This window comes from Enhydra lutris, unplaced genomic scaffold, assembly GCF_002288905.1.
Source record: "Enhydra lutris kenyoni isolate GAN:26980312 unplaced genomic scaffold, ASM228890v2 scaffoldscaffold50, whole genome shotgun sequence".
Lineage (NCBI taxonomy): Eukaryota > Metazoa > Chordata > Mammalia > Carnivora > Mustelidae > Enhydra > Enhydra lutris.
The window spans coordinates 11738593-11750680 of NW_019154134.1; the positions used below are offsets into that span (position 1 = coordinate 11738593).

General features: G+C 43.3%; 1 protein-coding gene across 1 annotated transcript in view; it reads left to right on the plus strand.

Moving 5' to 3' along the window:
- Positions 1–6055, plus strand: part of LOC111156917 (NADH:ubiquinone oxidoreductase complex assembly factor 2) — a 263471-nt gene extending 257416 nt beyond the window's left edge. The window contains exon 7 of the transcript XR_002641260.1: positions 5968–6055. The gene's annotated coding sequence lies outside the window, so the exon portion shown is untranslated. The remainder of the gene's footprint in view (positions 1–5967) is intronic.
- The last annotated feature ends 6033 nt before the right edge of the window (positions 6056–12088 follow it).

Consider the following 12088-nt stretch of genomic DNA (forward strand, 5'->3'; position numbering starts at 1 on the left):
ATTGGAAAAAATGAAGGGAGAAACCTCATCCCATTCTAGCAGTGGATACTTGGGTGACAAAATAAGGATCAGGAATGGCTTTTTCACTATGGTGGTAGATTTTTTTGGGAACACTCAGCCTGGAGTTCGTTCTCTTTCTGTGGAATGCAGAGAGCCAGTAAACCCTCCCTCTGCAGCATGGCGGAGAGGAGAGGTGCAGGGGCAGATGTGTAGGCTGGTAGGGAGCATACGGTCCCAATTTGGACAATTGCTTGGCTCTGTGCAGTATTCAAGGAGCCAACACTGTGCATACAGCTGCTTAAAGCCCAACATTTAGGGGTGCCTGGGTGGCTCAGTCAGTGAAGTGTCTGCCTTTGGCTTAGGTCATGATCCCAGGTTCCTGGGATCCAGCACCGAGTCACAGCATCAGGCTCCCTGCTCAGTGGGGAGTCTGCTTCTCCCTCTCCGTCTGCCCCTCCCTCCTCCTCATGCTCTCTCTCTCACACACAAATAAATAAATAAGATCTTTAAAAAAAAATAAAAAGCACAACATTTTACCAAATGGAGACAAAGACAGTGATAGGATTCACCAAAGGGAATGAAAGTCCTAAGACCAGGCAGTGACCCATCTAACACCAACCATGGAGACAGGAATTAGGGGCAAGAGGATTCAAAGCAAAACAGAACTGAAAATCTCAAGAATACCAGGAACTGGACCCTATCTGGCCAAGGACTTTTTCCTTTTGCTTTGTTTCTTCTTTTTATTTTTCTTTAAAATTTTCTTGGGAAGAATCACCATTAAAAAGTGGAATGCCAGTGCTTAATCTTTGTAGGTATATTTGTGGGAGTATAATTTATTCCTAACTGTGTGTGTCATTCTGTTATATGGATTCAGTTCTCAGCTCATCCTTTTGTTATCTTCTTAAAAGAAGCCAGGAAACAGGGGCGCCTGGGTGGCTCAGTCGTGTGCTTTGGGCTCAGGTTATGATCCCATCAGGCTCCCTGCTGCAGGGAAGCCTGCTTCACTCTCTCCCATTCCCCTGCTTGTGTTCCCTCTTTCGCTGTGTCTCTGTCAAATAAATAAATAAAATCTTAAAAGGAAAAAAAAAAAAAAAAGAAGCCAGGAAACAAACCCCCAAATCCTCAGATATTATTAGAGAGAAGTCCCTGGACCAAAGGGTCCCCTCGTGAAGGCAGCCCTGAGCGGGCAGACCCCAGGTGAAAGCTGCCTTACCAGAGATGGGCTCTGCTCACACCCAACCTCAGTCTGTGCCAAGGCTGGACAAAGGCCTCAGCCCTGAGCCTTTGTTTTCATTGTCCTGAGACCCAGCTCTTTTCTCCTTTGTCTTAAGAGTAGGCCAGGGTGGGAGCGGCAGAAGGACTGACATCAGAGAGGATCCTAGCAAAAAATGTTACAAATTTAGGGTAATTTCCCCCTATTTACCTCACCCTAAAAAGGAAAAGAAAAAAAAAGAAGAAAAAAAGACTTCTTTTGTCAAAATAAAAAAACACGTGAGAAGTGCAAGTTTGTTGTTATTTTGAAGATTTTGAACAGACGAGGTGTTTTCCTTGGTACTGAGTTTCAAAATCAACACACTGACACCTGCCTGAGAAAGGAAAAACGAAGTCAGCTCTGTCATCATCCTTCCCCAGCAGCGCTCTAACGCGAAATGAAAAGCATCTCCTTGGCCCCTGCTGCCCCCCACTAAGCTCTGCACAATGCTCCAGGACCCGCCCTGGCCACCCTCAGCCACCCTCCTCAGCCCAGGTGTCAGGAGGGGAAGGAGGAAAGGTCACGTTGTTTGTACATTTGGTCGTCTCGCTACTGCTACTGTGCTGGTGACATTGTTTTTCGGAGAGCTTGTTGTTCGTTGGGCTTTTAAAAACTTAAATTATGTTTCCTTTTTTTCTTCTTCTTCTATTTCCTGAAGGATAAGAGAGAAGCCAACTTCCCGCAGCGGTGACTGTCATGGATTTTTCCTCTGCTGTACAACTGAGGGGCTGCAAGGCAGTTCTAAAACGCGTGATCTATTTATAAACGTATCTAGAAATATTTTTTAAATAAAAAATTTTAAAAAGTCAAGAGTGGGGCTGGGTCACACCCAAGTCTCCAGAAGGGAGATGTGTATTCTGGAGGGGGGCATTAGCTCCCCGCCAGAGGTGGTTTTAAAGTAATTTAGGGTCCAGTGGAAACTGATTATACTTACCTTCTGTATCTGATTATTGTGACCTTGGTTTTTGGTTCTAGAGAAGCTGGGTTCTAGCTTGCCGGGAAGCTGATCTGAGTGGCTCCAGACTTTAAACGTACTCGTATTTCGTAGTGTCTCAGATGAATGCTGACCTGGCTGGTATTTAAGGAACAACTTCGTGTTTGTCCATTGTCGCTGCCCCAGCACTCACCTTGACTTCCTCCTGCTTCCTTCCCTTTGTGTTGCCTCAGTCTCTGGCTGTGACACTTGCAGGCAGTGGAGGAGACTGCCCCAGGGACCCTGGGAGGATGGGGAAGTCATTAGTATGACTAAACTTGCCCTTCCCGGGTTCAGTCCACCACCTTTCTATTCTCTTGCTTTTCTGTCCTTTCTCTTCCAGGCTAGATGGAACACTTCTTTTGTCGGCTTTAAGTCGGGGGTAGGGAAGGGGTGTTTGGTCAAAGGGCATCGAGATGGGAACAGGAGAATCAAGGAGAGGAAACAAGGGGCGCAGAGATAAAGAAATCAGAGCTAGAAGAAGAGAAATAAATAGAAACAAAGACGATGAATAATACCTGATACAAAAAAGGGAGCAACGTGATAAAGAAGTGAGACATAGAGATGGTCCTGCAGAGAGAAACAATTCAAAAATAGAAAAAATGTGAGAAACCTGAACACCAACAAACTTAGAAGCCCATGCAGGAAAGGAAAGAACCAAATGGAAGTAAGAAATAGAGCCCCAAACAGGAAGGACGTCTGAATGAGAAATGTGATTGAGGGAAGGAACAGAGAAGCCTTTGTGGCGTGTTTGTAGACCAGAGGGAGAACGACAGAACAGAGGGAATCCAGGAGTGTTTATTCCTTGCACCTAGCAAACAAAAATTCATTATTTTTTAATCATGGAGGAAATAGCTCTAAGAGCACCGGGCCTTTCATGCAATCGGTCTGTCTCTCACTCATCTTAATCCCTGAGGACTCCTTCAGAAGTGTGAGGAAACCCAGCATGAGGAAAACCACATTTCTACCCAGATGACTTTTATATAAAGTTTATTTTAGAGAGATAAGTTCTCACAGTCCTTCAAGCTGAGTTCCCTGTCCTGGGTGGTAAAAGATCTTGAGCTTTTTAGTGCCTATAAATCCCAGGGTAAGTGACAAAAAATATCTTGGTTCCTGAGGAACCTGGGTGGCTCAGTTGGTTAAGCTTTGCCTTCCGCTTAGGTCATGATCCCAGAGTCCTGGGATAGAGCCCTGCATTGGGCTCCCTGCTCAGCAGGGAGTCTGCTTCTCTACCTGCCTTTCTGCCCGCCTCTCTCCTGCTTGTGTGCTCTCTCTCTCTCTCTCTCTCTCAAATAAATAAATAAAATCTAAAAAAAACCCCAAACCTTGTTTCCCAAAAATCTGGATTAAAAAAATGAAATAATTATTTGCATGACTCTCATTTCAAAAGACTGCCTTACTGTTAATAAGTTAAAAGTTGTCTTCTAAGTTTAAATAATTTAACAACTGGAGTAATGAAAAAATGTAAGTAAAGCATAAACGGATAAACGCAACACATACTCAGGAGAAGTGAAGATCAGTTATTGCATTACTGCAAACTGCTGTTACTGAACATTATGATAAATTGCCAAAAAGATGCTTCTCCGCCCCCTTCTCTAATTTTAGGTTATTAATTTTATTCATATACGAGTAACTCTTTACTCGTGTGCCTCCCTTGCCCTATTTCTCTAATGAGGAAACAGAAGAAAGTAGGCAGTAGATAAAATACTCCAATTGGAACTGAAGCAAATGAGAAAAGATAGCAGAAACAAATAACATTATCAGCTTTTAGCCCCATAATAAGCTCTTATTTATTTAGACCCTATTAATTTGGAATTTATAATAACTTGATTGGGATCTGGGCAGAAATTTTCCTTCATTTAGCAAACTCTGTCTTCCTAAGTAGTACAGAAGAGCGATGTAAATGAGCTTACAAGGGGAATGTTTGAAATACATCTTTGAGCACTTCAGGCAATCTCATATATGAATAATTAATATAAGAACACATATCATCCTTATCCAATAATTATCTGGTAATTCAGAAGGAATTTGTTAGGTCACCCTGCAGAAGAGGGAGCTGTGGGTTTATCACCGAATAGCTCTGTGACCATAGGCAAGGCACCTAACTTCTTCCAGGCCTTGCTTTTCTTGCCTGTAACATGAAGCTGATAACATCATGTCTGCCTAGTTCAGGGGCTTCTTAGGAACGTGAAAGAAGACAATGGGTGGGAACCCATTTTGAAATTCATACGGTATTACGAAAATCCGTGTTATTTAAAATGAATTTACAATTCATACTTTTCACTAATTCAGTCTGACCTTCTTCTGTCCAGCTGTGTACAGCAAGTGAGGTTTTTATGCTTTATGCGGCTTCAGTGAAAGGAAATTCCCCAGTGAAATGTTGTGTTTGTGTGTACACACACACACACACACACACACACACGGATATAAATACTTACCCTCTTTCTATGCCTCCTATCCCCAAAAGATCTTTGGTGTCATTTTATGTACTAAATGTACGTACCAGCTTACAACTGCAGAAGCTTGTGTGGACTTGAAGGGTCTAAGCGTTGGAGTCTGACAGGCTTGGGTTCAAATTAATGATCTTCCATCTAGATGAGTTAGCTTAAACAGTGATCTCCTTCAGCCCCAGTTTCATTGTGTGTAAATAAAAATAAAAATACTAAATGGGCAGAACTTTTGTAAAGACTAGGGGAGATAATGTACATAAGCATAGTGCTTTAGAGATGATGATGATTAATATGAAAGATAAGTTGCTTTAAGAAGATACTCGGGACTTGTCCCTTTGAATCTCCTGCTCCTAGTACAACTTAGCTCCCAAAATAGGAAGCCAAGTGGAGTACTCATCACAGTGTCTGGTACAGTTTTATTTTTGTTTTTCACACATAGAAAACCTGTATTGCTGTTGGTGAAATGTATGTCGCAAAGTATCAAAATGATGTTTCCTCAATTTTAAGACACTTGCTTTTTCACGTTTGAATGTTTTGGAAATCAGAATGAGCTTTAGAATCACTGTCAAAATAAACACGTCGACTGCTAGGTATAGGAGTCTCTAAGAGCAATTGTCATTTGCTTGTGATGGGTGAATGCAGACAGCTCTTTCAGAATAAAGAATTTTCAGAGCCAGGGAGTACTGGTGTTCCTGCTTCACTCAGCTGCAAAACATCTGTCTGTCAGTTTTTCAAGAGAAGCTGTTGAACTTCCTGCAAGATATAATCAATTAAAAAAATTTTTTTTAAGGTTTTGAGCCAGGTGCCCCAGAGGTCAAACTCACAGGCACTTTTCAGAAATGGTCACCTCTGCTTGGCAACTGCCAGTGTTCCAGTGAATCCAAGGAAATATGTAAATATGAGTGAGGATGGTGGGTAATTATGTGAATGAAATGTGTGCTGTTTGTTGGTATATATATATATATATATTTTTTTTTTTCTGTGTTGCATTTCTGGTTTTCTCTCTCTGATTAAAACTGTCATTTTAATTAGATAAAGTAATCTTTCTTCTAATTGACAGACTCAGCAGAGATATTTCTTGCTTTTAAAGTCATGGGTTAATATATAATTAAATTTATACTTGAGATGTCTGCACTTTTACTGTATGCATGTTACATACTTCAATACAACGTTTAAAAAGTACAGAAAGATGTTCCTGTGTATTTAGCTTGAATAACTGAAGATGTATCAAAATGTACGAGTTATAGCTTTTGAACTAGAAGATATAATTTAAGTTTATTTATTTTTTTTAGTAATCTCTACAGCTGACATGGTGAGAACTCATGACCCCGAGATCTAGAGTTGCATGCTCTACTGAGTGAGCCAGCCAGGTGCCCCTGAACCAGTAAGTATAATTAACCATTTATAGAACATACCTTCCTGGCTAAATCCTAGGCACTTTACACATGTTATTCAATAATAATAATGCTAATATTTATTAAGCATTTTACTCTGTGCCAGGTACTTATCTGCAAAGGGGTGTACCAACATCTCATTTAATTTTTTTTAAAAGATTTTATTTATTTATTTGACAGAGAGAGATCACAAGTAGGCAGAGAGGCAGGCAGAGAGAGGTGGGGGAGGGGAGCAGGCTCCCCGCTGAGCAGAGAGCCCAAAAGGGGCTCAATCCCAGGACCCTGGGATCATGACCCAAGCCAAAGGCAGAAGCTTTAACCCACTGAGCCACCCAGGCACCCCTCATTTAATTTTTAAAAGACCTTATGAAGAAATGTTTATAGAAGACACATATAAGTTAGTTACTTATATGAAAACACACAGTGGGAATATGATCAGGGAAAAATGAGAATCTGGGCAGTGTGACTCCAAAGGCTTGCATTTATGTACTTTTTCACAGTCACACTCAAAAATATACACAGTAGGTTCCATTGTTTTTACTTCACAGATGAGCATTCTAAAACACAGAGAGGTTAAGTACTTTTGACTGTATCACACAGCCTGTACCTGGGACAACTGAGATTTGTACTTGGCCATATCTCCAAAGACACTCTTGGCTCCTCTATCACTGACAAGGTAATGCCTTTCCTGGGGAGGACGTGTTCTTTAGACATAGCTTTCTTTTACATCATATCACAGTGCAGCCTAAGAATAAGGATGGGCTGGGGCAGAGGGGAAGGGGAGAGAACCAGAGGAACAGCTCTTAGAACTTGAGAGGAGTTGCTACTGACCTCCGTAGTCCTGGCACTCCACAAATTGGAATTTTCCTCTTGCAGTAACCTTCTTTGGGTACAGTTGCTAATTAAATTTAGTTCACATCCATTGGGATATTATGCCATCAAGTCTCTCTAACTTGGCAATATATTTTCCATTCTGCCCCTCCCCTTCCTCATTTGCCCCTGTATACCTACCCCCCTTGAAAGAGAAAAGAAAACCAGAAACTAATAAAGGACTTTAAGAAGTATATTCCTCAAGCTTGGAAGCCCCACACAGGCAGTCCCTGTTGTCCTGCTCAAAAAGGGAACCACCCCGGGGGGAAGCCAAGCTGTGCTCCTTGATGCCAGCCTGGAAGGTGAGGCCTCTTTGAGCTTCCTCTGTGACTTACCCTTTGTAAATTAGTTCTAAGCCTTTGAGATTCCAACTATACCAATTTTAAAAATGCTAGTTTCAACAACAATTTATTTTGGGCCATTTCAGTTGGCTGCACTTTTCTTTATTAGTAACCAAAAATTATGATTGGAGTCACCTATGCTACCCATGGAAAAAAACCTTCATTTCTCCCCACTCTGAGGACATTTATAATAATGACTTGGGACTTGCAGTGGAGAGGGAGCACTGAAAATCAAAGTACTATTTTGGCATTTTTAGCATTTCAGAAAGCATGCAGTACTTGTAGCTTAAGACATTTCGAAGGAATTTTCTAAATGTTGGGTTCTTGAGACAAAGGGGAAGCAGATATTGGAACAATTTAACAAAATTGCCAATCTTTTGGAGGAGTTAACCGACTAGAATAATTTGCTGGTAGGAACATCTTCTCCTTTCTGTGCGGTTCAGTCTTCATAAATGTCCCTTACAGTAGTGCATATTACAAAGAAAGGTGATCCTTTCAGATCAGCATCAACCTAAACAATAAAAAAAGTTTCAGTGAGACCTCTCATTAACAAAATTTATGAAGTGAAAGGTTTTTAAAAAATTCCACAGTCCACATGTTTTGAATGTTTGTCCTTTTAAACAGTGGGTTGAGGGGTGGGTCATTTTTTTTTCTTTGTTCTCAATTTCCTTTTCAGTTGCTACATAGTGACATGGTTAGCACCTTCAGCCATCAAGAGGGTCAAAAAAGAAAATAACACCTCCCTCTGGATTCTAGAAACGGGTCTGCACCCCAGCATCTGTTAGCTCGAAGTCAAAGCCCCATGAATGCTGGGATTCCAAGCTTAAACCTCCACTCACGGGGTGCCTGGGTGGCTCAGTGGGTTAAGCCTCTGCCTTCAGCTAGGGTCATAATCTCAGGGCCCTGGGATCGAGCCCCAAATCGGGCTCTCTGCTCAGCAGGGAGCCTGCTTCCCGCCTCCCACCAACCCCCGCCTCCCTCTCTACCTACTTGTAATCTCTGCCTGTCAAATAAATAAATAAAATCTTTTAAAAAAAAAAACCTCCACTCACAAGCAAAAGGGTTAGATAGGAGGTGGGGGCAAGAAATTATTTTTAATTAAAGAAGTGGAATCTAAAATCAATGGTTATAAAGTTTAGCTAAAAAATGCTAGCCTTTCCAATGAATTTGAATATTAGGAACCATGATGTGAATGTCCCTTTTCATAATTATTGCAGTGGGGGGAGCCATCGTCCACCCAGGGCACATCCCTCATCTGGTCACCAGACAAGAGAGGCTCACTCAGGTGGCTCAGGAAAAGCGTCTGTTTAATAAGGTGGGTCTGTTTGTGAAACCCTGGGATGGGTCTGAGTTTCCTGGGGCAGAACTCTTAGGTAGGACTTTTAGGAAAACCGGAATCTGCAGAGCATTGAACAACGTCAAATACTTGCCAGTCAGTCGGGGCCTCCCCAGCCACAGCTGCACTGATGGGGCACCAGCAGGACGTCCGATGCTGGAGCCTAACGTTGGGTTTACGAGTTTCCATGTTAGCGCCAAGTTCAAATGCCTGCTTTGCCACTTACTTGCCATGTGATTTAGGGAGATTCATTTAGCAGCCCTAAGCCTCACTTTTGTCATCTGTAAAATGGGGATAGTAATGGTCACTCTCTTGCAGGGTTGTTTAAGTGCCAATGTATGCAAAACCTTTTAGCACAGCACCTGGCACATCCCGTGTGCTAATAAATGATTGAAATGTGTTTTTATCCTTTTATTACTTAGGCCATTTTTAGCTGCATGATTTGAATGTTGTGATGACACCTTACAAAAGAATGCACACAACTTTGAGGTTTCATGAGTAGCCGGAAGCTCGAAGTTCTGCGCCAGGAAAGGGGACTTGCTGGGTCTTCCATTTCCTTTTCCATAACTTGGCCCCTCTGCACTCCCCAGGCTCTGAACGCCATCTGTGGGACTCTGAAAAATGCAAAAGGGTGGGAGGGAGACAACTACCAGCTGAGGAAGCTGGTCCCACCCACCCTCCATCCTCAGCCTCCTCAGTCCTTGGCTGTGTGGCCCTCGGGCCCAGGACTGTGTGTGGACAAAGAGACCCACTGTCACTGGACCTATGAAGGCACCCAGCTGGGAGCAGGCAGCATCAAGAGTGGCGTCCAGAAGGACAGTGTCCAGCAGAGCTGACATGGGTTGGCTCATTCGGAGTCTGGACTTTAGATCAAGTACGAGAAACTGGTTCCCAGAGTAAAACCCAAGACCCAGCAAGGAGGTCCCTAAGTCCATTCCTGGAGCTTATTCAGGCTTTCCAAGTTTCTCCCACCTTCCCACAGCGAACTCAAAGAATAGGGCCTTCCTTCCTTCCTACTCTGACTGAAGGCCTGTTGGTCAGCAATGGCCTCAGGGAATTGTAAACCTGTAGGAGAAAGAAATCACAGGCCAGGGCTGCAAACAGGCAGTTCAGTGAAAATCTATTCAATTGGAGGAGGCCTGCAGAGCTCTGTACTCAGCTTCTTCGGAAGCAGCGTGGGAGGAGCCTGGCCGCTGCCCTGAACACCAGCCCTCTTCAGCTCTTTTCTCTCTTCTGTGAAGCCTACTTCAAATCTTCTCCATTCTTAAAAATCAATAGGGAAAAGACCAACTACCTGGTAGAAAAATGGGCAAGGACATTATATTGGTCAGCGTTCTCCAAAGAAACAGAACAATAGGATCTATATAGACAAATAGATTTATTATGAGGAATTGGTTGCATGATTATGGAGACTGAGAAGTCTTGAGATATGCTGTCTAAGCTGGAGACACAGGAAATCCAGTGGTGTAATTCAGCCAAATATGAAGGCCTGAGAACCTGGGGGAGAACGGGGCGGGGAGTGGCTGATGGTGTAAATCTCAGTCCCAGTCCCGGGACAGGAGAAGATGACACACGCCAGCTCAAGCAGTGAGGCAAGACAAACCCACAGGCGAGTTCCTCCTTCCTCTGCCTTTTGTTCTGTTTAGGCCCTCACGGTATTAGATGATGACCACTCAAACTGGGGAAGACAATCTACATTACTTAGCCTACCAATTCCAATGCTAATCTCATCTGGCAACACCCTCGCAGACACACCCAGAAGTAATGCTTCGTCTAGGACCCTGTGGCCATTCACCTTGATCAGTAAAATGAACCGTCTGGGACGTGAACAGAGTGCAAGTTCACTGCTACACATTTTCCCTAGTAGACACTCTCCCATGGGCAAAAGAAATGGATTAAAGAAGGTATCCTTCATAGTGGGGTGGATTTAGTGAATATTTTTATTTTGGCCAATCTGATAGGTAAAAAAATGAAATCCTGTTTTACTCTGGATTTTTTTAACTGTGAGGAAAAGAGTAAGTTCATTCTTTTTTTTTTTTTAAAGATTTTATTTACTTATTTATTTGACAGACAGAGATCACAAGTAGGCAGAGAGGCAGCGAGAGAGGAGGAAGCAGGCTCCCCGCTGAGCAGAGAGCCTGATGGGGCTCGATCCCAAGACCCTGAGATCACAAGCCGAAGGCAGAGGATTAACCCTCTGAGCCACCCAGGCACCCTGAGAGTAAGTTCATTCTTAACAGATATTCTTGCCTTGCACTAACAGAGAAATAGAAACCTCAGTGAGAACATCTTCAACCCATTCCCACAACCAAGCCTGTGCTCTTTCCTCTCCCACACTTGCCTTGACACTTTCTTTACCTTCCCCAGTCCCTGGATGCCATCCCCAGCGTCCCCTAGAACTTTGCCTCTCTTTGTTGAGCTCTCAGCCCCTTGTCCCTCCTGAATTTTTAGCATTGATATTTAAATTCGCCAGAGTCTCCCAGATCTAAAACTACCACCCAGCAGCTGCCCCAGACCCTCTTTTCCTCTTTTTCATTAAACTTCTTGAAAGAGGTGTCTACACTGCCCCTATTGCCAGCTCCTCTACCTATGCTTGCTCTGCAGTCTGCCTTCTGTCTCTACCACCCTCCTTGAACTTGCCCCTCCAAAATCACAGTGACTTCCATGTTGCTGAAATCACTGGACACCTCTTCTTGAACATTCTCATCTGCTCCTTCAGCTAGCTTCAGTTAGCATGTCTCTATATTTAGTCTAGATCCCTCAATAGCTAACTAGCTAATTAAGTAACTAATTTGCTGGTAGAAACCTGTCTGATACCACCCCATACCCCATCCCCTCCCCTACCCTGTGCTCTCTCTCTCACTGGACAACTCTGTCTTCCATTCAGTTGGCCAAGCTGCAGACTTGGGAGTTGACCTGTCACCTTACCCCTCCCCTGCTCCCCTATGGCCAACCTTGCAGTTATCCTTTGAATCTTCCCCTCAGCTACTATCCCAGTTCAGGCCACCATTTTCTCTGGGTCATTACAACATCTTCTCCTCATTCGATTCTCCACACTCCCTGCTATAACCCTTTCAAGGGCTTCCCCCTACCCTCAGGATAAATTTCAGATTCCTTAACATGATTACAAGACCCTTTGGGACCTGGTCTCATTCACCAACCCCCCTCTTGCCTTCTAAGACCCGGTGGTTTTTTAAAACCCACCATTCTTGCTTACTCTGAGTCTTTGACTATGGCATTCCCTCTGCCTCTTTCCTTGTTCTCTTCTGTGGGATAACTACTCATCCTTCAGGTCTTGGCTTACAGCTCTCTTCCTCCAGGAACTCCAAATTTGATTGTTTCTTTAGTCCAATTCTTCCAATAAGATTGAAATTTAAGATGGAATTTATGACAACCCCCCACCCCCCCACCCAGTGTATCACTGTGCCCCCTACCACAGTCTCTGGTACTAGTAAGTGCCCAGGAACCATTG